This window comes from Culex quinquefasciatus, chromosome 1 (assembly GCF_015732765.1).
Source record: "Culex quinquefasciatus strain JHB chromosome 1, VPISU_Cqui_1.0_pri_paternal, whole genome shotgun sequence".
Taxonomy (NCBI): domain Eukaryota; kingdom Metazoa; phylum Arthropoda; class Insecta; order Diptera; family Culicidae; genus Culex; species Culex quinquefasciatus.
Genome location: NC_051861.1, coordinates 118,909,776 through 118,935,654, shown reverse-complemented (window position 1 = coordinate 118,935,654; position 25,879 = coordinate 118,909,776). Strand labels below are relative to the sequence as shown.

General features: G+C 32.4%; 1 protein-coding gene across 1 annotated transcript in view; it reads left to right on the top strand.

Moving 5' to 3' along the window:
• The first annotated feature begins 5,272 nt into the window (after window positions 1–5,272).
• Window positions 5,273–25,879, top strand: part of LOC6038465 (serine/threonine-protein kinase D1) — a 44,665-nt gene continuing 24,058 nt past the window's right edge. Inside the window, exon 1 of the mRNA XM_038256743.1 lies at window positions 5,273–6,339. The gene's annotated coding sequence lies outside the window, so the exon portion shown is untranslated. The remainder of the gene's footprint in view (window positions 6,340–25,879) is intronic.

The following is a 25,879-nucleotide window of genomic DNA, read 5'->3' as shown; positions in this document are numbered from 1 at the left end:
GTCTAGCTTCCAGAATTGAATTACATCAGCGGGCCGCGACGATACCGGAAATGGTCAATTGATGTTTTGTGGCCTGACGTGGACTGCACACGCATTTGCACTGGAGGGACGGACGAGTTCGTTGGACTTTTTGTTGTGGATGCGTTTCTGTTAGCTTAAAGATCCCAAGCTATAAATTTTACTTGAAAATTATATGCCTTTAAAAGTATTTATCATCTTAATTTGTATTCCCTGGAATTTTTAGAATATTGGATTTTACAAAAAAAAAGTTAAACTATGTTTTTTTTTATAATGTGTATTTAACGTTACTGTGAACGTAGCCTACATCAGATAAAGATACAAATGGTGCAACCATCCAAATTTGGCCATTTTCAATTCTACCTTTGATTAAAGCTTACAAAATTAATTTAGAATTTTTTTTCTCTGAATAAATGTATTTTTTTTTTTGTTTAAGAATCAATATGTAACTATTTTTCTAAATTGTCTGCATAAATACAGTCATCCCTCATATTCGGAACAGTTTACAGATCTGCCAATGTTCAACAAATCAAAGAAAATCGATAATTGAACATAATGATTTGCTTTTTCCTTCATAAGAAAAGTTTTCTTGCGATCTTTCGATTGAAGTATAGACTTACTGTACATTTTTACGTTTTATATCAAGTTTTTAAAGAAAAACATTGACTCTTGAAATCCACAAATTTGGAACAATTTTTTCTTACGATGTAAACAAACTTTTTTTTTCTCTCCAGGAGTACACATTTTTTACAAAAAAAAAAATTATTCACACTCTGAAACCAAAAAAACTCAAGCTAAGTGATGTTTTAAACATGGTCTGATAACTTTTTTTGTTAAAATATTAATTAAATTCAGGTGTTCCACAATTGTGGGAGGCACAATAACATCCCACAATTATGGAACAGGCAATTTGGAGGCAGTGTTTTGCTGCTCTGGATAAAATAGTCTTGAAATGAGTTTTTTTGTTCAAAAAGTACTATTTTTACTAGTGAAATAGGAAGAGAATGTTCAAATAAAGATCCTAAAAATATCAGGGACGACAGAAAAGTTACATTTTGCATCCTATTGACCAATTACCACAAAAGTGTTCCGAATTTGTGGGTGTTCCGAATATGTGGGATGACTGTACCTAAAACATTGCAGAAGAGTGAAAATCTATTAGAAAATCTTTTCCAATGAATTAATGACAATTAAAAAAAATCAAATATCATTGTACCATTTCTGGTCTATAAAAATTGAATCGATAATGACTGTTGATGCCAATGGGTATAGCTATTTTGAACAAACCCTACGAAATTTCATACAACACTTAAAAAACAAATAAAATAAAGTTTTAAGAAAAATATATATACCAACAAAAAGTGCAATAATAGAGAAAAAAAAATATTAAAAAAAAAATTAGTTTCTCAAATGAATTTACTCGTATTCACAATTTGTCAAAATTTCAGAGAAATATTTTTCCGGTGGTAAAAAATATCTTAACTTATGAATAGTGATTAAAAACTTAAATATTTTCCAAGTCTACCTCGCATTCTACCCGAATTTTCCCCTACTAGTTACCCAGGACGCAAACCAAGCCGCCATTCATTGAACGCACACATCGACCGGTGTTCCCTGCAAGAAATGCTTGCCAACTGTTGGACAAAGAGTGGCTTTAAAAACTGCACTGCATCGGCCAGACACGAAACTTTTCTTCGCAATCGGGAATTGTTACCACAGTTGACTCAAACACTCAACGCTGGCCAGACCTGATCAACCGTGGTTTGCTTTAAAACCAGGGGAATTACAAAAAATGTAAAATCACAAATCTGTAGTAAGACTAAAATAAAAAAATAATAATAATAATAATGCCATATATCGACAACATTTTTTGTTCTTTATTACAATAAAAACAATATTGAAACTGCAAACAAAAGGTTGATTAAGTTCTACAAACAAACAAAAATTTAAAAGCAAAGATAATTTTTAATAAAAAAATTACATGTTTGAATCTTACTGTTAATAAATTTATTGAAAACTATGTAATGCTAAATTTGTCAAAATATGGCTTCGAAAAATTTTAAAATGCTTGAAATTTGAATTAAAATCTTTGTTATAAAATCTGGTAGAAGAATCAAATTTTTTTTTTCGAAGAAAAAAATATTGTTTTGTTTTGGTTTTGTTTCAATTTTTGAGCAGCTAAATAATTTGTCGACTTGTGAATTATCGAGTTTTTTTTTTATTTTTTTTAAGTCTTAGTTGGCCCCAACCAATCAACTCCTTTTTAAAGACTTCTAAATTGCACTGGAGATAGAGTCTAATCGAATGAAAACTATTTGAAGTGCTTTTCTAGCGTCGATAATCACATTAAAGATGCTTGTCAAAAAATATAAATTAAAATTCTAAGCCTAATTTTCAATTTTTGTAAACAAAACGTTACACAAAGTGCTCTATACGTTATGAAAGTCATGCTATTTTTTTTCAAAGCTAGAACAAATTCTTACTTTATTTTCCAAAACTTGTGCGATCCCAAAATTTGTAAAAAGCCTAAAAATCCATTTCAATTTGTTCAAAGAACAAAAATATACGTTTCTCAATGTCTGCGAATTTGGTTAGATCAGATTTTTAAATTTAAATTTTTTATATCTCTTAAGACCTTTTCAAGATAAATATTTTTTCCATACAACATTTTTAAAGAAGCAATTGCAATAGGGATTCATAGTAAAAAAATATCCAGCGCATTCAAGTTGGTTTGTTTGCATTAGAAATGTGCTCTCTCCGGCTCTCTCTCCCTCTTCTTGCTGGTTTTTTTGACTGATCGCTCTATGTCAGCTATTTTTATTTTTGATCTGGTTAAAACTTTGTCAGTGCAATCCCTGCGTCAAAAGAAGTACCGTCAACTGGGGCAAATTGGGACACATGGGGCGAATTGGTACAGCAGTTTTATTTTTCTGAATGGTTCTGATTGGGGACCAACAAAATGTGTACATCTATTTCCAAATTTAAAACCATCAAGTGTTCTAAACACTGCTGTTCCTATTCAGACTGTAGTCCCGATTCACCCCAGATGACGGTAATGATGCAAAGTTTTGCCAAACAAGTCTCGTTTCAATTTTCGGGGGCTGGTCGTACCTCGGGTCGTACGGAATGGGTAAGTAAATGCATTGTTTAGCTTAGTTTATTAGTTATTCTATGTGTAAATGAATGAAATTCTGTATCTTGGGAGAGGATTTTTTTAATGAAAAAATGTTGAGTAGTCCAGGCCCCTCAACTCCGGAATTTTTATTTTTGGGAATTTTTTAAATACATTTCACGGGACTAACAAAAGATGCCTTTTAAAGTCTTATGGTGCAAAATCTCGTTTAGCAGATATGAATTTCTGAAAAAAAATTGTTGTGGGAAAATGTAGATAATAAGGATAAAAAAATTGCAAGTATTTTTTTAGAAAAATTGAATTTGCAACCGAAAAGTACATATTTTTTATTAAAATGTACCGTTTTCAAGTTATAGCTGCTTTTAGGAAACAATTTAGTTTTTTAAAGATTTTTTATGCTTGAAAAATATTTTATGACAGAAAAGCGGATATAATATTTTTGAAAGTTGTGAAAATTTCCTATAATTTCCTCTCTGAAACTTTGAAAATTGGACAATTAATTTCTGAGCCTCACAAATAATTCGAATCAATGAAAAATGAATTTCTATTTGTGACACTTAACTAGTCTGTATTTGGGTACTAAAGCCCTATGTCAATTTTTATGTACAACGGTAAAAAACACGATTATAAACCATTTCCTGATCATTTTTTTTTATTTTAATGCAACATTTTTTCAATGGATCAACTATGGTCCCCTTGGAACGAGCTGTCTAGTAGGAGCTTTTCTGTCAAGAAGAACCGCGAGTTCAATTTTTCAAAATTGATTTGAATATCCATTTTTAACTCTTTGTGGTCGTACAAAGGGTCATTGTACTCAGGAAAATAAGCTTTATCGCTGTAAACAATAATATCAGCAATTTAAGCCTCATTTTAGGATCCAATTATCAACTGACGATATCTCGAAAACTCACAAAATGTGAACAGTAAGGGTTTTCAGCACGGTTTTTAGGCATGCCTTGTATCGTTGTAAGTTAAAATTCTTATAGGACTTTTGAACCCTATTACCACCTATTTTTCATATGTCTTATATCTTAAAGGAAACAAACTTTTCCATTCTTAAAAATAAAAATTGATACTTAACTTTCAGGCCTGATGTCAAAGTTTCAAAAAATCCATATTTTCAAAAGTAGCTGTCTAGGCCCTATAAAAAAATATAATTTCACCCAACAATTACGAATCCCTCGTCACAGTGTCCTGATGCGAACAATGATCGAGCTACCAGTCACGAATTTCTAGCAGAATTCTAGCGGAGTTCTAACAAAGCTGAATATTCTTACTCCATTCCAGCAGGATTCCAGCTCTGCTAGAATATCTCGTGACTGGGCTCAAGTTGTCACAGCCCCACGAAATATGTTGGCTGTTACATCGGGCGGTCAGTCAAAAAATACCAGCTAGAAGTCGCATGACAAAACACTTTTGCTAGAAACAGATAGCAAATCTGATGCAAACAAATCCCCAGCTGCTATGTAAACACATTTTGAATGTGTTGGTAAATTTTTGACTAGAAAGGGCTAAGGCTATGGTCCTCAGAATCTTTTTCCATCATTAACCTATTTTTTTTAATTCAGGCCTGAAAGGGTTAAATAACAGTCAGTCCAGTCAAAAACAGGACAGCTTGAGCGGACCCGATCATTCATCATCCCGCGGCACACAACGACGAGTGGAAGAAGTGTTCTTGTCGCTGGAACCACGTGCTGGAACAACCTACCCCTGGAGCTGAAAACCCAGCCGACGCTGTCGGCATTTAAAAGTGCTTTTAAGAGATCGTTTGACGATTAGTTTTTAGCTTACTTGTACCTGTTACCCTTTATTTGGATCCTTTGTAACTTTTCTAAATTTCCTAAAGTGTCTTCCTTGACCTGATTAACAGTGTAAACTAACAAGTTGTCGTACCCAATAAACCAACAAATTACAAATTAAAAAAAAAAAAAACATTGAGCACCCCTAGTTTCAATTTTTCAACAACTTACACGTTTGTTGCAAATCGTCAAAATCTGCAATAAAAAACAGGCGACTCAACTTTGCTACCACAGTTCACAAATTTGAGAAACTCTTCCGAAAATTTCCCCAACCCCACATTAACGTACAATCAAAACTGACAGCCAGCGAAAAAAGGTGCAAAGCAAAAAACTTCAAACTGCTCGTCGCACACAGATCTTTTCCAGCAGCTCGACAAAGCGGTCGCGAGGAATCGTCGTCGGTCCTCTTTGCGTACTTGTTTTTTTTTCTGGGTCACCACGACGGAACGCGACCAGTCGGCGGATTATTTTTCGGTTCGGTTCGGTTTCGTCGGCGCGAAGAAGGTGGGTGGTTATTTTCTGTTGAGTTCCTTGTTTTCCGGTTGAAAGTGTGTGTGTGACAAATTCCGGAACATCCCGGAACCAGCTGCTTACGATCAAAAAAGGTGAAAAAGAAAGCACGTCTGGCGAAAAACAGTGGACCGCTCCCCGAAAATCTGTGTGCTGTGCGAAAAGCCCACCGGTTGATTCTGTGCGCGCGACGACAATGGAATTGTCCGGTTCCGGAAGTGGTGGTCTGCTCGGATGAAGAAGGCCGTTCCTGCGGAAGTGCCATGTTGGCTGAACCAATTTGATTAACCATCCCACCCCCCCGTTGGCAAGTGAAAGCAGCAGCAAGCAAATGACCCCCCGTTGAAGGCCAAATAAAGAGAGCCTCGAACCCGCACCCCGTTCCGTCCTCCCCCCGGTTCCACTCTCCCCCACCCACCGTCCGGAAAGGATCACACATTCCACTTCCCGCGAAATCATTTCCAGCAAGAAGCAAGAATCTTGGCTTCCACGAAGAATCCAACAAAAAAGAAAAGTATTGCAAGTGTCGATCTAATTTGGCCGTCGCGCAATTCAATTCCGCACACACCAAATTTGCGCAAACGTCAACAAAAGAAGAGGGAAAAGAGGCAGAAGTCATAATCCAGTAGACCCCGCGCGCACACGCACACACAAACAAGAAAGGAAAAAAAAAGAAAGTAAAGGAATTTAGTGTGGTAAACACACTTAAACAAAAAAAAAAAAAAAGAGAGAGAAAAGAGAAGAAGGTCAAAAACAGTTGGGTGCGGAAACGGGGAAGTGAGGAAAGGGGTGGCATCCATTCCCTGCTGGTTGGCTGCTTTCTCCAGCTCTCCGGAACCGGACCCCCGTCACTGCGGCTGGCTGACGCGCGCGCTACAGGTGAGTTGGAAAAATGTGTGTGAAAAGCTGAGGTGTGTGGAGTATGACTGTTTTTTCTTGCTCTTTATTTGTTGCACACACTTTGAATAATGTTCGGATATTTACAACGGGTGGGGAATTCTGAGAAGTACTTGCTTGAATATGGAATTGGAGTTTATTAGGGACTTTTGGGAAGCAAAAGGCAGAAAATACCTGGAAAAGGATAAAGGAATAATTCAATTTAGCATTAAAAATAGAAATAAAAAAAGATTTCTTGAATTCTGTTTGCGGAATCATTACACAAATATTCCAAAAAAGATTTCCTGTGTATTTTTCAATTATTTTTGTCTAGAAAACCTTAATATTCTAGTCGACTCTAAAACGATTCTTTACAAGATTAAAATCATTTTATTTAAACTGGAGCGTTTGGTACGGTATGTCCACGCATCCTCCCTCCCCTGTAAATTCTGGGAAATATGATCCGTTCTCAGAATCCTCTCTGCGGTAAACACGACGCAGTAGGGCTGGCCGCTTTTATTTGTATAGTACTTTTTCGGGTGTTCTCGGTTGAAATGCAATTATTCACATTGACTTAAAAAATGCTGATAATTTCAAAACGTTGATTCTTAAAATGTCAAAAATTTAAAAGACGTTTTGTTTTTTCACTCAGAATAAAGTAAGCCAGAAGGAAATTTAAAGCCATAAAAAAAAACAAAAAAAAGGTTTCAAAATTAAAAAGTTCAACAGTGCAAAGTTCATGAATTAAAAATTCTTGGAATTTGACAAAATCAAATAAAGTTCGTACTCGATTATCCGAAGTCATTGCCACACTTTACTCCGGATAATCGAATCACTTTTTTTTATTTCTCTAAGAATATAAGATGGCGGAATTTAAGAATTTAATTTTTTTTAGAGCTTCATGATTTAAGCATTTTTGTTTAATCTCGGAATATTTTTTATTTGTGCCCACTTAGATTTTTACCGAATTCGGTAAACTTTACCGAATTTTTTACTACTGAACAGTTCGGTAAACTGAAAATTATCGAATTCGGTGAAAACTTACTCATCGTACAATAGAAATTCGGTAAAATTTTGTTCATTTTGACCGATCTAAACTTTACCGATTTTTCAACTACCGAATTCAGTTTAAAAAAATCTAAGTGTGTGGGTTTAAGACTATTAAATTTTTTAATAGTATTTTACTATTTTTGGATTGTGGAATTATTAAAATTGAGCTGAGTTTTCAAAAAAATAAATGATTGTAGTATTTTTTCAATTTAGATTTTTTTATTTCAAAACTTTTTAAATTCTGGAATTTTGAGCTTGATTTTTTTTTAATTTCTTATCCACAATCCATTTTAAAGAATCATCTTTGCGGTTAATTTTATGCAGTTGGCCTGGCCTGGATGTTGGAAGAATTGCTCCGACATCCTCCAAGATGCTTCCGAAAGGATGGCTGCGCTAGGTTAGATTAGATTAGAGAACAAAAAAATCTTCGTCGAGTGTGAGTGAACGAGCAAAAGAGAAAGATTAACAGCAAAAGAATGTTCTTGCCTGGCGATCACGAGATAAAAGAAGAGAACTCACAAGCTATATTTTGGTACAGAAATCATTAAATGATTGTTTTTTTTTTCTATCACTCATTAACAACACTGCTTTGGATTATCAAAATAAACGATTATGTCATATAAATTTGAGTATTTTACACTGTAGTGCATAGTTGTTAAAAAAAGTCGCATTTTTTCCGAAAATTTCAGTATTTTACACTAAAAACTCTAATGAAATCCGATTGCTTACAACATAATTATAATTATCAAGGTTGTTAATCGATAGAATTATCATCGATTATATTATCGTCTAACGATAATAGTTATCGTTATCGTCGGGACGATAACTATAATTTATCGTTATCGTTATTCCGATAATTCTATCGACGATAACGGACGATAACTTAAAATAAACATATTTCTAAAATTGACTAAAACCAACCAAATTATGTTGAATTTTACAGCTTCCTCTTAGTAAATATTTTTTTGATAGTATGGTAAGTTTCAAAGCATCAATAATCAAAAAAATCACATAATACCGTATTCTTTTTAAACAGAGGCGACGCGTGGCCAAAATGTTTACCTGTTCAAACAATCTTTTCAGTAATTTTCAAGTTTTTTAGCTCAATTATATTTAAAAAATATCTTTTATACATGATAAAGAGAAATTAGATGATGTTAGTAATATTGTTGTGAGAATTATTGATCACATGATTTTTATTGAAATAGTAACTTTTTCAAATTACAGCAATGATCATCCTTTAAGAAGTGTAAAATTGAAATATTTTTTACATTGTAGTTTTCTATAATTAGCTTGTTTTGTAAATGAATAAAAAACTAAATCAAAACTCAAAAATGAGGCGTAATCCAATCACAAGTTTTTCCCTGGAGTTTTCTTTAGAATGACTTCTCTTATGTTCCATTGGATTAGATTAGAGCAAAAATTATTAATTATTTTCAAATCTCACTAAGCAAACCTTCCGGATGTTGACCATTCTAATCCAGAAATCACGTGCTCTAGTTTCCTGACCAAAACAATTAGGCCATAAAAAATGTATTTCACGTTTCTCTTCAAAATTTCCCTAAAAAACTAGAAGAGAAAAACTTAATATTGATGATAATAAAAAATTTCATTTAACAAAAACTCGTGCAATCGATTGGACGTTTAACCTTTATTTTTGCATTGATTTTCAAAATGGGCTTTTTAAGCATATAACAAATTTTGAATTGATAGCCACAAATAAAAAATAATTGCCATAATTAAGTGTAAAAAGTCTGAGATTTTTTGTTTTTTTACTGCGTTTCATATCTCAATATAAATCTATAAAATAAAATAAAATAAAAAACATCACTTTATAAAATTTTCTGAAAAAAAATTAAACGATCAAAACCCAAGAATTCAAACCAAGTAGACATTAATACGACAGCTCATTTAAGCTTTGTTTTGATTTTTGTTTTTGTACAAATAACCTTTGAAGTAAATTATTGTATGCTTGGTAGGTTAAAGATTTCGTTCTATTTTCTTACAAATTATTTTGCAAATCTGTCGATATGAACTTGCTTGCTCACTTTTGACAGAGCTATTTATTACTTTATTTCAGTTAAAAACGCTTTTTTGAAGCAACATGCCGTTCTACTATTTATAACAATTTAAAAAGTTTTACTAAAATATTTGAGCAAGCACGCCAAATCGTCTTGGAATCATGGAACAGCCAAGTGCATTCGTGTCCATAGAGCTCTCAATGAAAATCTAACGCGCACTGCAAATTCTCCCAAGCAGCCGCCAACCTGTTCGTATTTCTCCATGCACGAGTTCCCATACAACGCATCCAAAATACACAGAAAGACCCCTATTTGTACACGCTGGACGGTATGAATGTGGTAGTTCAGGTGTGCATGAAAGCTTTTGCACAGTCGACATAAAAGCGCGCGAGCCGAGACGCGAGCAGGAGAGAGCAAAATCTGGAGTTTTTCTCTCTCTCTTTGAACTTTGCTCTCTCCCTGCTCGCGTCTCGGCTCGCGCGCTTTTATGTCGACTGTGCAAAAGCTTTCATGCACACCCTGAACTACCACATTCATACCGTCCAGCGTGTACATATAGGGGCGGCTTTCTGACTTTCTGTGTATTTTTGGATGCGTTGTATGGGAACTCGTGCATGGAGAAATCCGAACAGGTTGGTGGCTGCTTGGGAGGATATTCAGTGCGCGTTAGATTTTCATTGAGAGCTCTATGGATTCGAATGCGCTTGGCTGTTTCATGATTCTAAGAAGAGTTGGCATGTTCGTTCAATTATTTTGATGAACATATTTTGATTCTTTCTTCATAAAGAAATCAAAATGATCCACCTGTCCTATGAACAGGTTGAACAGGTGGACGCGACGCCTCTGTTTTTAAAGTATTCTAATTCCAATAATTTGCAATATGGGTATCAAACGATTTAAAATTTGCATGTATATTAACTGTTTAGGAGTTTTTTGAATGAAATACTAAATTTTTCACAAAATACCGTATTTTCTAGAAAATACTAAAAATTTTATTATTTGCAATATGGGTATCAAACAATTCGAAATTTTAAATGTATTTTAACTGTTTTACAGTTTTTTTGAATGAAATACTCAAATTTTCACGAAATACCGCATTTTCCCGAAAATACCCAAAATTTTATAATTCGCAATATGGGTATCAAATGTTTCGATATTTTGCATATATTTTTACTGTTTAAATGTTTTTTGAATGAAATGCTAAAATTTTCACAAAATACCGTATTTTCTCGAAAATACTCAATTTTTTAATGATTCGCAAAAAAGGTATCAAACGATTCGAAATTTTGCATGTATATTAACAGTTTAAGAATTTTTTGAATGAAATTCTAAATTTTTCACGAAATACCGTATTTTCTCGAAAATACTGTTTTTTTTTTTTGTAATTTGCAATATGGGTATCAACCGATTCGAAATTTTGCATATACTTTTACTGTTTTAATGTTTTTTGAATGAAATACTTAAATTTTCACAAAATACCGTATATTCTCGAAAATACTGATTTTTTTTTATAATTTGCAATATGGGTATCAACCGATTCGAAATTTTGCATATACTTTTACTATTTTAATGTTTTTTGAATAAAATACTAAAATTTTCACAAAATGCCGTATTTGCTCGAAAATATTCAAATTTTTATAATTCGCAATATGGGTATCAAACGATTCGAAATTTTGCATGTAATATTAACTGTTTTAGAGTTTTTTGAATGAAACGTTCAAATTATCACAAAATACCGTATTTTCTCGAAAATACTCAATTTTTTATAATTCGCAATATGGGTATCTAACGATTCAATATGTTGCATGAATTTTAACTGTTTTAGAGTTTTTTTTAAGAAATACTAAAATTTTCACAAATTACCGTATTTTCTAGAAAATACTCAATTTTTTATAATTCGCAATATGGGTATCAAACGATTCAAAAATTTTAATGTATTTTAACTTTTTAGAGTTTTTTTGACTGAAATATTAAAATTTTCACAAAATACCGTATTTTTTCTGAAATACTCAAATTTTTTATAATTTGCAATATGGGCATCACACGATTCGAAATTTTGCATATATATTAACTGTTTTAGAGTTTTTTTGACTAAAATATTAAAATTTCCACAAAATACCGTATTTTCTCGAAAATACTCAATTTTTTATAACTCGCAATATGGGTATCAAACGATTCGATATTTTGCATGAATTTTAACTGTTTTGAAGTTTTTTGAATGAAATACTCAAATTTTCACAAACTACCGTATTTGCTCGAAAATACTCAATTTTTTATAATTCGCAAGATGGGTATCAAACGATTAAAACATTTTAATGTATTTTAACTTTTTAGAGTTTTTTTGGCTGAAATACTAACATTTTCACAAAATACCGTATTTTCTCGAAAATACTCAATTTTTCATAATTCGCAATATGGGTATCAAACGATTAAAAATTTTGCATATATTTTAACTGTTCCAATGTTTTTTGAATGAAATACTCAAATTTTCACAAAATACCGTATTTTGTCGAAAATACCCAAATTTTTATGATTCGCAAAAAAGGTATCAAACGATTCGAAATTTTGCATATATTTTAACTGTTAAACGTTTTTTAATGAAATATTAAAATTTTCAAAAAATACTAAAATTTTCTCGAAAATACCCAAATTTTCATAATCCGCAACATGGGTATCAAACGTTTCGAAATTTTGCACAACCAATAGCCTAAGATACCGTCTGGGGGTGAGATTGGGTCCATACACACAGTAAAAAATTGTGTAATTTTTGAAGATTGCATACACAGTAAAAATCATGGTAATATTACATCTGGGAAGGGGACCATCTTTTATGTCAAAAGTATGTAATTCTACCTCTGAAAATATGTAATTTTATCACAATTCAGCTGTAGTGTAACTTTTTCAGTCTAAATTGAGATAAAATTACAACATAAAAGAGGTAATATTCAACCTTTCAAAATTACGTCTTTCAAATTCACACTATTTTCTGCCTGTGTTTTATCTCTTTCATGATGTAATTTTACCTCAATTTAGACTGAAAAAAATTACATGACGTTTGCATAAACTTTTCTCTTATTTATAAAATCGCATATTTAATTATCTTAGCACACATTAAAAAAATGGTAATATTACATGTGAGAAGGTCCAAAAAAATTGTAATAATACATCTAAAAATGTTTAATTTTTCCACTTTTCTGGTGTAATGACACTTTTTCGGTCTAAATTGATGTAAAATTACATCATATAAGAAGTTATATTCAACCTTCCAAATTTAAACAATTTTTAACTGTGTGATTCATATTTGTAAGGAAATCCAAAGCTCTATTTGATGTAATATTACCTGATATTCAATTCAAGTATAGGTTATAAATCTCATTACATTTTTATATTTTTACGTGCAGACCTAACTTTTTTTTAATGCGTTGGTTACTCAGGTGCCATTCCAACAACACTCTAGTAATTTAATTTGATCGTTACTTGGGAACTGAAAACTCATCCCATTTTGTTTACGTCTTCGCATATGTTTAGCATAGGTACCACAATTTTTATGCTAATTTTATGCGCTCGAAAGAGTCGTCAGCTCAACTGGTTGCAATATCCATCAATTGCGTCGTCGTCAAAGTAAATACTAACCACACACACAGCAAACAAACACAAAACTCCGCGAGGGCAGCACCTTAATCCGTAAGGCTCAACCGAACTGAACACATGAAGTGTTGCTGCCGTCCCACCTTTGGCCTTTTCCCTTACGGAAGGAAACTGGAACGCGGCGCGCGAAAGTCGTCGAAAGACAAACAAGACACGGCTACTCCTCCTCGGCGCTTGGAAACCGCAAACTTTGAAAGTCACACGGGGGGCACGGATAATCCAGTTTAGGTGTCTCGAGCTCACGTGGGCAATTTCGGTTTGTTGTTTTCTGTTGTTGGGCGGCCCCCACAACAGGTTGGAGCGATATTGCTTCGGGTTTGTGGGTGGAGCCTGCACAGTAAAAAATAATGTAAATTTGGAAGCTGTAATTTTTTAAGGTTGAATATCACCTCTTTTATGATGTAATTTTACCTCAATTTAGACTGAAAAAGTGACATTACACCAGAAAAGTAGTAAAATTACACATTTCCAGAGGTAAAATTACACCTTTTTTCTGACATAAAAGATGTACCCCTTTCCAGATGTAATATTACCATGATTTTTTTCTGTGTGGAGCCGCAAGGTTTGAGCGCCATTCGTCTCGTAAAAAGTGAATATTTTAACGAGAGCAAACATTTCCGTTGTCAGGAAGCTCGAGTAATTAATATTTGAGAAAGATGAGAATTTTGTAATTGTCAGAATCAAATTTTTGTTATTCTATTTCTGTCTGCAATGATTTCGTTTTTCTACACAATAATCTGTAGAAAAATTGAAATTACACATAAAATGATGTAAATTTACCCATTTTTCAAAGTGTGTCATATTTTCTTATGTAATATTACCATTAAATTTTCACTGCCCATATATTCTCTATCTTTTTGCAAACAGATAAGCATTTTTAGGTTTCAATGGAAATTTATCCAAACAAATTAAAAAAAAAATCCTGATAATATTACATTACTTCTAAAAATATGTAATTTTACACGTGTTAAATTACATAAAAAAGATGTAATATTCAAATTTGTCAAATTGGGTAGTTAAAAATCATGTTAATATTACAACTGGGAATGGTTCATCTTTCATGTCAGAAAATGTGTAAATATTTAGGCATAAATTTGTGTAAATCGGCCGGTTCAGTGAAATGAAACTTTTTTGATTATATCATAGAGTTGATATTACAGAATAAAAGAAGTAATATTACACATTCAACTTTCACGTTTTTCGATAAATGTCTCCATAAAATTTCCTTAACTGCGCAGTAAAAAATTGTGTAAATTTAGAAAGTTTAATAATAAGGGGTAGAATATTACCTCTTTTAAAATGTAATTTTACCCAGGGTGGCCGCTCAAGTCGGGAAATCAGGAAAGTCGGAAAAAAGTCAGGAATTCGCCAAAATCCGCAAAAAATCGGGAAAAAGTCGGGAATTTATGATTTTTTGTCAAAAAGTCGGGAAAAGTCGGTAATTATAAACATGCTTGATTGAAAATTAATTTGTTAACTCTTGAATAATTTTGTAATATTTTGTACAATTCTCAAATTGAAAAAGCTTGATTTCACTCAATTCTGCTTTAATAACTTACTTTAACCCTCTACTGCCCAATTTTTTTTTTCGAAAATATTTATTTTTCCCGTGTTCAGGAGGTCATTTTGAGCAACTTTTGTTCTACGAAAAACTTTACTTCTCTTGTTTTATGTTTTTCTTGTTTAATTTTTAGTATTTTGATTTGCATTTATCTTGTTTAATTTATGTTTGTTTTTGGTAGTATTTGGCCTATTCTACCATCTAATATAATTACATTTTGCCTATCTAATTTTTTCACGTTTTTACAGTCATTTTTTCAATTTTTTGCATGTTTTTCACATTTTCTGCTATAGAATGGCACCATCATTATTTAAATTGCGAAAAAATGCGTAGAGGCATAGTCTGGGACACTACAAAAATTACTGCATACTTCTTTTTACTGAAAGTATAGGAAATGTTAGTAAAAACACAGCCAAAGTTGACCCCTAAAAATGACTTTTTAAAAACACTGGCTAAGTCACATAAAACAAGTTAAACTCCCAACCCTGAAATTTTCTAAAATTTTAAGAGTTCTTCTTTCCAATGCTTTTTAAAGATCAAAAATCGGTTGGAAAATGGATTTTTGGCGATTTTTTAGATTGAAGCCCGTCTAGAGGCGGGGTTAGGTTGTAGAGGGTTAAATTTAAGGTTCTTTTCACTATTTCAATATATTTGAGTATGGAAAAGCTGTTTAGGACATTCAAAATCTTAATTAGTATTGGAGTCTTTGACACAGATCTTCATAATATTTTTCATGAATCATATGATCTCTATAAAAAAAAAATTATCATACAAGAGGTAAAGTTAATGAAAACAAATATAAAAATAGAGCCTAATGGTCAGCTTAGAGTTATGATTCTATTTCATTTTGTAACATAGATTGAATATTTGAAAACAGATTCAAACTTGAGTTTGGCAATGGTTTTTTGGTAAATATTTTAAATTGTTTTACTAAATTCTTTAAGTAATTAAAATATTTTTTTTAATGTTGCCGTTAAACTTTTTTTTGTGAATATGGTTAATATACTACTATACATAAAGCTTGATTTTCAGTTTTCGGAAAACTTAAATATCGTATAAAATCCAAAATTTAAAAACTTTTTTACGTTTTGAAAACATAAAGAAAATTTTGAAATTTCAAAAAAAAATAATCCAAGAAATTTAGAGTTATTGCAAAACTGTTTAAAAAAATTGTCTCTTCAAACATTTTGCTTAAAATAAGTGGTAAAACATTTAATCATATCTAACTGAATGTTCATTGAATAAAAAACAACAGTTAAATACTGACCACTAGATAAATTAACATTGATTTAAAAAAACAATATCAAAAATTACAAAATTAAAAAGGGAACCAGCCATTTTTTTATGAATTTCTTGACATTTTTCTAAATCCTTTGAATAAATAATTTCAGAAATTATGTTTTAATCATTCTTTGATTAAAAATGATGATGAAGTTTAAAAAAAAAATAGGAACGAAATTTTAAGTTCAGTTATCTTTAACTTTTTGTCATTTCCAGTTAAAACGAAGTATCAAAAACTATACTTTTGCCAATTTAAAAAATAACATGAATGTTATAAGTATTGTTGAACTTTCGATATTTTTTTTCAAAGACTAATTGTTTGTGTTTCTACTCTGAATCATAATAATGAAGTTCCATTTGTGAAGTTTTTTTCAATTGTTGTTTAGTTTCTGTATTTATTTTTAAATTCATTAAAAAATTTTTTTCGGTGGTTAATATTGACTTTTCGTTTTTTGTTTGAAATCATTCTTTAGATAAGAAATGCGTATTATTTGAGCATTCTGGAAAAGTCTGGAAAAAGTCGGGAATTTGAAAATGGGATTTGAGTGGTCACCCGGAATTTAATTTTACCTCATTTTAGACTAAAAAGTGACATTACACCAGAAAAGTGGTAAAATTACACATTTTCAGATGCAAAATTACACATTTTTTCTGACATAAAAGATGTACCCCTTCGCAGGTGTAATATTACCATGTTTTTTTTTACTGTGTCGTCATACAAAAAGGTTTTGTTAAAACACAGTTTAAAAAGTTTAATTTTAGAAGGAGTGGTTTAAATATAATAATTTATGTAAAATATGTGACATTACACACAAAAAGATGTAAAAATATACATTTTTAGTGTAAAGTCACTTTTTCCAGTTTTAATTGAGGTAAAATTGCATCATAAAAGAGGTAATATTCTACCTTCCAAATTTATACTTTTTTTACTGTGTAGCTTCTAATAAACATTTCAAATGAAATTAGGTGATTCACAGGTAAAAATAACATGATAATTTTACTTCGGAGAATGCAGGCCAGATAAAATGTGTAAAACTACCTCAAAATTTATTTTCAGTTTTTCCACAAATGTATGTAAAATTACATCTAGTGATAAAATATTACACCATCAAATCTGGGAAGCAAAATTGTGTCAAAAAAGCAACCTGAGTTGCAAAAAAGTATCAATTTCAAATGAGCAGTTTACTGAACCGAGCCATTCAAATTCATAACAATTTATTCACTCCAAATTATGCACTCCACTGCTGGTGTGTCTCTCACTGTCTCCATTTTACTAGAGTGAATAAATTAGGCCACACAGTAAAAAAACGGTGGCCCAGTTCTACCTCTATTTTAATGTAATTTTACATCAGTTTATGTGGAATACGTAAAATTACTTGTAAACATATGTAAATTTACATTTCGTTTTACTGACACAAGATCTATTTGTCATGATTTTTTTTAACTGTACCCCACCGTAGAAGAGCATGATTAAGGGGACGCTAACTTGGCCACTGGAACAAAGAAAGCTCACTTCTTGGCCGTGGATATTGCTGGTGTCCGTCCCACCGTTATAATCCGATCGAACACGCCAAAGTTTCTCGACCTGCTGATGTTGTTGTTGTTTTGTCGTGTGACTCATCGTCGTCCTCCGTTCTTGTGTGAATGTGACATTGCTGCCTCACTAAAAGGGAACAAGTGAAAGTAAAATGAGTCTCAGTCAGTCAGGCTGGGGGCTGAACTGATGCAAAAGTGGAAAAGTTTTGGCGCGCGCGCGAATATGAGAGTTTCTGCTTTCGATGGATGACGAAGGTTGGTGGCAGGTTGAGTGGGCCCGCTGATGGCTGGGTTCGTTCGAAATGGCCCTCGCCCGCCTTGAGGGAATTTTGAAGTTGGCAGGAATGGTCATATTTCATCCTTTAAATTTTGCGCTGAAAGCTCGAGGGCGTGCTGAGGTTGAGATTAGCGGAGAAAGATGATTTTATTTTCAAGTTTGTTCGTTTATTTCGGGATATCTTATTCAATTTAAATTTGGTGTAATATTACCTCTTTTCCTTGTAATTTTACGTGAATGTGAAATTACACAGAAAATGATGTAAATTTACATATTTTTCCATTCACAAAATCTGGCCACATTTTCGATGCAATGTACCTCGTTTTCTTGTTTTTAACGTTGAATATTACTCTTTTTCGATGTAATTTCACTTCAACACATAAAATTATGTAAATTTACACATTTTCTAGCAGAACGCTTATCAACATCGATTTCTTTTAAAGTTATTCAGTAGAATTCCACTAGCCATTCGACTGGTTGACTTTTTTCTCCTGATCTTCCGAGGTGTCATGACTCGACGTAATTTGCACTAATCGACTGCACAGATCAACCAGCTGAGATCGGTCGGTTTTACCTGCCTGTCAGATTTCAGGTGAATTGTACAACTGCCCGTTCGTTACGTAATCCTTCCGTGAGATTTCTCTCTGCTCAAATACTAACACAAACACATATTTGTGCAAACTTCAAAAGTGCATTTGGAGGGCTAATTGTTCTCACGGAAAAGAAACTGCCTTATTCTCCGATCGATTCCGGGAACGATTTAAATATTTTGCTCAAACAAAATTAGAGGAACTTTGTCAAAATGGTTTATTTCAAGCAATTTATTTCCGATAAACCCCAAAAGATTGACGATTTTTCCATCTTATTACAAAAAATAATTTGGTGCAAACCAATCCAATTAGCACTTTTCAAACGTTTCGTCAGAGCTGAATCTCCTCCCACCACAAACACACACACACACCCTTCACAGTGCCACAAACCGAACGGTTCTCTGTTCATCGTCACTTTAGTGCCTCACCACGTTCTAAAGCTGAGCTGTAGCGTGTGAGCTCAATCTGTTGGGCAGAAAAAAAAGCAGGCCTATTTCAAACAGAGGTTCTCACGGTTGATAACATCACACAGCGCAATGAAATTAGTGAAGCAACGTGAAATTGAATTGTCAGCTTGTCAGCTTTCACTTTTCTTTAATAAATTTAAATTGGGGTTTAATACTGGGAATTGAATTTTACTTTTGAATATCCAAACCGTATTTTTTAAACTAGTTGAAAAGAGTGAATAAACACAGAAAAAACCGATGATAATTTTCATCAGGAAATGGCGACAGATTTTGTGTCGAAAAAAATGTGTAATATTACATCAGGAATTAATGAATATTCATCAGGTTTACATTGTTACTCAAAAAGAGGTAATATTCAACCTACCAAATTTTCAACAATCCAAAAATCACCTTTTTTTGCTGTGTAGCAAGTTAAAAATGTCAAGTTAAAATTTACCTCTTCTTACATGTAATTTTACCTAAATTATTGTGTAAAACCTGAATTCGACTCGCTCGTAATTTCACTTATTTTTTAGTTAAAATGTAAATCTAACACAGATTTTGTGTCAGAGAACAATAATTTGCATTAAAAACGAGTAAAGAAAAAGTCATGGTAATATTACATCTAGAAACAAAAAAAATCTTTTATGCAAAAAAAAAGTATAATTTTACCTCTGAAAATGTGTAATTCTATCACTTTTCTGGTGTAATGTCACTTTTTCAATCTAAATTGAGGTAAAATTACATCATAAAAGAGGCAATATTCAACCTTCCAAAATTACACCTTCCAAAATTACACATTTTTTTTACTGTGCAACCTAAACTCCCAAACTCGAGAAAAAGGGGGAAGTTCCATATAAATTCACCCGTTTTTCGCGCGCTTGGGAGTTTAGGTGTTATAAAAATACTGTTTTAAATAGTACAATTTTTCGCTTCAATTTGTTATTTATAATTTTTTTTTCTCTCGCAAATTTTTATAAGCTTGATAGAAATCAAATGAAAAATTGTTGTTTTTCCAACTTTTTTTTTTTCAAAGGATTTAGGGGCAAAAACAATGTTTTATTTTAAATCAAATTTTAAACGCTTTTTTATCTTTTCATTGCTTTCAAGTATTTTTTACCTTCTTTCAATTCTCCAAAAAAACGGGAATCGGATTTTAATTATAGTTAAGGACAATCTAGGGAAAAAATAATCTTAAAAAAATCTTTTTCTTTAATTGAATTCTATCAAAAAAAAAAGTTGAATTCCTATAAACCATGTTTTTAATATTCTCATGTTTTTTTAACTCAAGAAATTTTTTTTGAGTCACACAAAAGTAAAGTCGATACAAATTTCACTGTGGTTTGATTTTTTCAAAACTCATGATACAAGTTTTTTAACCCTCTACAGCCCAATTTTTATCGAACATTTTTATTTTTTGCTTGTTCAGGACTTCTCTTGTTTTATGTTTTTCCTGTTTCAATTTTAGTATAGTCACTTTTTTAATTTTTTTACTTGTTTAAAAAAATGGGACACAGCAAAAAATACTGCACACTGTATTTACTAAACATTTAGGAAATTTTAGTAAAAAAAACACAACCAAAATTTACCTCTAAAAAAATTAAATGCAAAAAATACCGACCCAAAAATTTTCTAAAATTTTAAGAGTTCTTCATTCCAATGCTTTTTAAAGATCAAAAATTAGTTGAAAACTCGATTTTTGACGAAGTTGTTGCATCAAATTGCAAAAAGATGATTTTTTGAGCACGAGTCATCGCGGTTGCAAAATTAACAACACAGCAAAAAATTGTGTAAATTTGAAAGGTATAATTTTAGAAAGTTGAATATTACCTCTTTTAAGATGTAATTTTACCTCAATTTAGACTGAAAAAGTGTAATGTCCAGAATAGTGGTAAAATTACACATTTTCAGAGGTAAAATTACACATTTTTCTGACATAAAAGATGTACCTCTTCCCAGATGTAACATTACCATGTTTTTTTTTCTGTGAGATTTTGCAATTCCGACAAAACACCATGTGTTTATTCAAAACAACATTGAAAAGTATTCCTTTCCGATACAAGTGCTCAAAACTATTACTTTTTGATACAACAGTTCAACTTTTCAGCACCCCTTTCAGTGCTGAAAAGTATTAGTTACTATTTATTTTTGGAGCTTTATAAATAAGACTGTGCTCAAAAATTCAAGTTTTGCAAAAAGTTGAATAATCTTTTGAAATTCCTCAAAACACCATTTGAAACAGATTTTTTTAGTGAATGGTTTGTTTTATTGATACAAGTGCTGAATAGTTCAATATTTCAGTGCTGAAAAGTGTGACTTTTCAGCTCTTGTATCGAAAAGTATTACTTATGGGTTCTGTTATTTTTGGGAGAGAAAAGTAGGCCGTTTCGTCTAAAAGTACGTATTGCGACGAAAACTACTTCCTTAGCCTGTCAGTCTCGGATGACGAAATGGCTTACTTTTTTTTTTCTTCCAAAAATAGCAGAATCGAAAAGTAATACTTTTCCGTGAATAAATGTTCGCTAAAAGCTGATATCAGGCAAAAAAATAAATAAATAGGAAGCCATGAAAAAAATATTTTAAAATACGTTTTACACTAGTTTAGTTGTTTTGCAATCACTGGTTCTCAAAAAATGCAAAATTTTACGAAAATAAAAATTCTAACGATTTACTTTCAAGAAACTGATTTTTTTTTTCAAATAGCTGAGAAAATTGTCTGATTTCCAAATCAGACAATTAGTTGCTGTGAATTGAAAATGAGACGAATGAAATTTTCTAACTGTTTTTCAATTAGTCCTTTTTCAAATTTTCTGATCATTCACATAACAATAAGTTTAAATCAACATAATCATTTCAAAAAAAAATAATGTGTTTTTAGTTCTGTTAATATGTCAGGCTTGGTTTTAAAACTTTCAAAATATGCAATTTTTTTAAATATTGGAAAATTGTCAACAAGCGTTCATGAAAATGGGAACCACGAACAAAGTGTTCAAAATCCCATGGTACGATTTCTGGTTCCCATTTTCATGAACGCTTGTTCACGATTTTGGGAACTCTTTTTTCTCCGTGTAGGTTATCAAGATTTGTAACCAAATGATTTTAGAAAGTGAAAAATTATTTATTTTTTTATAATCAAAAAGTTTGTTATTAACATTCTTCAAACTTCAAACTTTTCATCCTGTTATAAAATACAGTCCAGACTCGATTATCCGAAGGTTTCGTGTATTTTTTTTTGCTTTTTCTTACTTTTAACATCAAATTCGAATTCTGCGACCCCATTCTAGTCAAATTCGAATGGTTGATTGCCTTAAAAATTACTAAATGAGCAATTCTCTACGAAATCGGCCGATTTTGACCATTTTTACTTTTAGTATTTTTTTATTTGGTTCAAACTTTGTAGGGGTCGTTCCTATGACCCAAAAATTGGTTCACCCGTACAGGTCTCCATACAATTTTGGCTGCTGTCCATGCAAAAATGGTGCGTAAATATTCAAAAAGCTGTAACTTTTGCGTGAAGTTTTTGATCAATTTGGTGTCTTCGGCAAAGTTGTAGGTATTGATGAGGACTATAGGTACACGGGAAAATTGCAGATTTTTTATTTTTTTTTCTTGCAAAGCTCAGTTTCCCAAAATACGTATTTTTTGATATTCGAGATTTTTTGATATGTTTTAGGGGACAAAAACCCGCAACTTTTAAGCCATAGAGAAACATAGTCAAAAAATCTGCCGCCGAGTTATGATTTTTTGGAAAAATAGTGATTTTTGGAAAAAATCAAATTTTCATGCAAAAACAAATTTGACGTATTAAAATTAAATTAAATTTCCAATCGAGAAGTACTTTACAGAATTTTTTGATAAAGGGCTCTGTTTTCAAGATATAGCCTTAATATTTAATGTTTGGCCCTTTTAAAATGTAAGTCTTGATTTTTTTTTATTTGTTTTTGCATTAAATTTAGATTTTTCCAAAAAATCACTATTTTTCAAAAAATCTAACTCAGCGACAGATTTTTTGACCATGTTTCTCTATCCAGGTTTTTAAGCGAAGATGGCGTTCTAATGGTGAACATCCGAAATGTCAAAATCGTGCAGTAGCACCAACATTAGAAAACAAATGTGGCTGTCATGCAATGCACAGTGGGCAAAAACGGGTGAAAAAACGGATCTTTTGATGCCGCCAGGTTCTGCCTGTCAAAAGTATCATTTTTTATGTAAAAAAAATACGAGGAATCGATTGGTGGTACTCTCATTAGTGGCAAATGACGGGAAGTGGTCCATTTTACCCCATTTCGCCTTTTTTAGGGAGTTTTTCTCGAATATCTTCAACTGCCGTAGTTTGCCGCACTTCTAAAGTATCTTATTTTATGTAAAAAATCACGAGAAATCGATTGGTGATACTCTCAATAGCGGCAAAAGATGGCATGGGCCTATTTTGCCCCATTTACCCCTTATTTATGTGTTTTTCATTAATATCTTGAATTACTGTAGTTTCCTGCAGTTTTAAAGTATGTTATTTTATGTAGAAAATCGCGAGGAATCGATTTGTGACATTTTCATTGGCGGCAAATGACAGCATGGGCTAATTTTGCCCCAGTTACCCCATTGTATGTGTTTATCATCAATATCTTTAATTGCCGTTGTTTTTACACTTTGAAAGTATACTATTTTATGTAAAAAATCACGAGTAATCGATTGGTGACACTCTCATTGGTGGCAAATGACGGCAAGGGTCCATTTTGCTCGATTTAACCCCTTTCTAATGTGTTTTTCTAAAATACCTTGAAATTACATTATTTCTTACAGTTTCAACGTATATTATTTTATGTAGAAAATCACGAGGAATCGATTGGTGATGTTCTCATAAGCGGCAAACGACGGCAAAGGCTCGTTTTGCTCCATTTAGCCCATTTTATGTATTTTCTTTAATATCTTGAATTGCCGTGGTCTTCCAAACTTTAAGAGGCAGTATTTGTAAATATTGCTCGGTTTGTTCTAGAGGTCGTATCGAGGTGCTCCGATTTGGATGAAACTTTCAGCGTTTGTTTGTCTATACATGAGATGAACTCATGCCAAATATGAGCCCTCTACGACAAAGGGAAGTGAGGTAAAACGGGCTTCGAAGTTTGAGGTCGAAAAAACATGAAAAATCTTAAAATTGCTCGCATTTCCGTTAAATTTCATCAATTCCAACTCTCTTAGGTGCATTCGAAAGGTCTTTTGAAGCACTTCAAAATGTGCCATAGACATCCAGGATTGGTTTGACTTTTTCTCATAGCTTATGCAAATTACTGTTAAAAATGGATTTTTTTAAAACCTTAATATCTTTTTCCAACAGCCTCCAACATCCATACTCCCATAGGTCAAAAGATAGGTAATTTCATGCACTATCAGCCTACGGTATTAACTTTTTGGCCAATCGCAGTTTTTCTCATAGTTTTTCAATTTTTCTAGAACAAACATTTCACAACGTTAGTTTTTGCCCTGTAGGCCGCCATAGCGGCACTTTTTGGGCTCAATTTTGTCATATTCGGAATCCTCGGACAATTTCACGTAAGTTAGAAGTATGGGAGTTGTAATTTAGATTGGAAAAATTGCCATTTAGAATGAATTAAAATATTTTTTAACAATTTGTTGGATTAGGGGTAAAACAGGTTTTCGCCTACTTGTCACAGCATTTGACGTATTGATCATAGGATAAATAAGATCTATTTCTTTTTTCAAAAATATTTTATTTAAATATTTTTTTAATCTAAATAACAACTCCAATACTTCTAACTTACGTGAAATTGTCCGAGGATTCCGAATATGACAAAATTGAGACCAAAAAGTGCCGCTATGGCGGCCTACAGGGCAAAAACTAACGTTGTGAAATGTTTGTTCTAGAAAAATTGAAAAACTATGAGAAAAACTGCGATTGGCCAAAAAGTTAATACCGTAGGCTTATAGTGCATGAAATTACCTATCTTTTGACCTATGGGAGTATGGGTGTTGGAGGCTGTTGGAAAAAGATATTAAGGTTTCAAAAAAATCTATTTTGAACAGTAATTTGCAAAAGCTATGAGAAAAAGTCAAACCGATCCTGGATGTCTATGGCACATTTTGAAGTGCTTTAAAATACCTTTCAAATGCATCTACGAGAGTTGGAATTGATGAAGTTTTACGGAAATGCGTGCAATTTTAAGATATTTTAGGTTTTTTGGACCTCAAACTTCGAAGCCCGTTTTACCCCACATTCCTTTGTCGTAGAGGGCTCATATTTGGCATGAGTTCATCTCATGTATAGACAAACAAACGCTGAAAGTTTCATCCAAATCGGAGCACCTCGATACGACCTGTTACACATTGGTGAAAAACTCGCTCTTAAATGAATGTTATTTTATGCAGAAAATCACGAGGAATCGATTTAGAACACTCTAAATGGCGGCAAATGGCGACAAGGGCCCATTTTACCCCATTTACTCCCTCTTGAGATGTTTTTCGTGAATATCTTGAACGTACTGTGCATTCTACAATAACATTATTGTAAACTGTATTGGAAATCACGACACGTTTAATATATTGACATGAAATGGGCAAAATAGGCCCTTGTCGCCATTTATTGCTAAATAGAGTGTTCTCAATCGATTCCTCGTGATTTTCTGCATAAAATAACATTCATTTAAAGTTTGGAAGACCACGGCAATTCAAGATATTAAAGAAAATACATAAAATGGGCTAAATGGGGCAAAACGAGCCTTTGCCGTCGTTTTCCGTTTTTGAGAACATCACCAATCGATTCCTCGTGATTTTCTAAATAAAATAATATACGTTGATACTGTACGATTTAATGTAATTTCAAGGTATTTTCGAAAAACACATTAGAAAGGGGTTAAATGGGGCAAAATGGGCCCATACATAAATTAGGGGTAAATGGGGCAAAATGGGCCCTTGCCGTCATTTGCCGCTATTGGGAGTATCACCAATCGATTTCTCGTGATTTTTTACATAAAATAAGATACTTTAGAAGTGAAACACCCTAAAAAAGGCAAAATGGGGTAAAATGGACCACTTCTCGTCATTTGCCGCTAATGAGAGTACCACCAATCGATTCCTCGTATTTTTTTACATGAAAAATGATACTTTTGACAGGCAGAAAC